A 1871-nucleotide genomic window follows, 5' to 3' on the forward strand; every position below is an offset into this window, starting at 1 on the left:
TAATAATTGGGTTCCAATACATAACCATAAGTCCATGCTTGGGAAGGTACAAGACTACTCTACCCTTAACTTGGCTTGATTCAAGCCCGAGGCCCAATCCAAAGGCCCAAAAGTCCAACTATGGCTCAAAGCCCAACATATGGCCCAATTTTCCAAATTAGGCCCAAACCTTTACATGGTCTTATCCTGAGGCCCAACCAATTAGTCCAACCCAACATTTGACATTCTAATGGCCCAATATCATATAATCATTAAGGCCTAAACTATGGCCCATCTATGGCCTAATTTTCCGAACTCCTTACATAGGCCTTACCTCAAATCCCATTAATTATTCTAGTCCATTTGCTTGATCTTGGATGGCCTATTAATAACCCAATCATCAAGGTCTAATAGAAAAGCCCAACAATAAACCCAAGTGAAATTAGGGTTTCAAATAAAATGACGATTAGGGTTAAGTGTTTCTCACTTAACCCATTAAGGACTTAATCCATTAAGTCCATCACACTTCTAAATCACTCATATGGTGTGATTGGGCTTAATACACACTTCCATTCCAATGGCCCAAATGTGGGTCCCGATAAGTCCAAGCCCATAAATCCAATATTAGGGTTTTCTATACCCTAATTAAGGTTTCCAGCCCATTATTAGCCTAATAGGCCCAAAACCAAGTCCTTAAGCCTATTAGGGTTTTAGTCCTTTGTCCAAACATCCAACAAGCAATCCCAACACAACTAAGCACACCGCCACTCGACACGGCGATCGGTGGCGGCAACCACCACCCTACGGTGGTGGTTTGAGATTTCTATTATTATGATGGCACCATTACAATGTACAACTCAATACTATACACACCAACACACACTAATAATAACACACATGCACACACACAACCACCCTTGTGGTGGCCGATGGTGGTAATTGGTGGCAGCCACCAACTCATGGTGGTGGTGGTCGTCGTACTCAACTTTCCGACTTGACAAACACCCACAACACACACTATTCGTCCATAACACAACCCCAGCCACCCACCTAGTGGCACACATCGGCGACAACAACAATAAACAACGATGTTGATGGCGGCAGCCACCATGGTTGGCTGTCATGGTGGTCTTCATGCGTTTCCCAGCCAATATCTCCCACACACGCCTTGAAGTCGATACACCCACTACACGATATACAACACGAAGATGCCACCTGACTGAGCTATCCTCAATGTGGCGGAGACACCCAAAACATAGCAGAAACCACCGCATGGAACGACGACGGCAGCGGCGGCGACCGGCTGCTGTGAAGTCACATCAGGAGCAAGGGCAGTTGAGACGCCGACGACCACCATGAACGACTACGAACGAAGATAAAACAGAAGGAGAAGAAGAAAGGTAGAGGTGTGGCGGCAACGGTCATCGACTTCTCTCTCTCGTCGGTAGCAGAAGGGTGACAGCAGCACTCGACCGGTGGTTCCCGGCTCCGACGAGGATGGCGGCTGGAGAATAAGTTGAGTATTAGGGTTAGGGTTCCATGTTTATGGAGGGGAGGCAAGTGAAGGGTTTAAACCCGTCTCCACTATAACTTCTATCCAATTTTGACAAGATTGGTCCCTCTTTCCCTTGTCTTTTCCAAAATAAATCCGAAACTTACCTTTTTAACCCCATACATGTAACTCCTTTACAAAATAAGTCCCGTATTTTACCAAGTCGCCCGAACCTCTACAATTATTTTCAAATGAGGTCCTTAATTAACTCTGTCTGTTTTCATAATTCCTTTCATATCGAGTCCAAATTGTTACAAAGCAGCCCCTGTCTTCAATATTACTTACTAATTAAGTCCGGATTTTACACTTTAATCCCCGCCTTTTAATATTATGAAAGTTA

This window comes from Lactuca sativa, chromosome 1, assembly GCF_002870075.4.
Source record: "Lactuca sativa cultivar Salinas chromosome 1, Lsat_Salinas_v11, whole genome shotgun sequence".
In the NCBI taxonomy this organism is placed as follows: domain Eukaryota; kingdom Viridiplantae; phylum Streptophyta; class Magnoliopsida; order Asterales; family Asteraceae; genus Lactuca; species Lactuca sativa.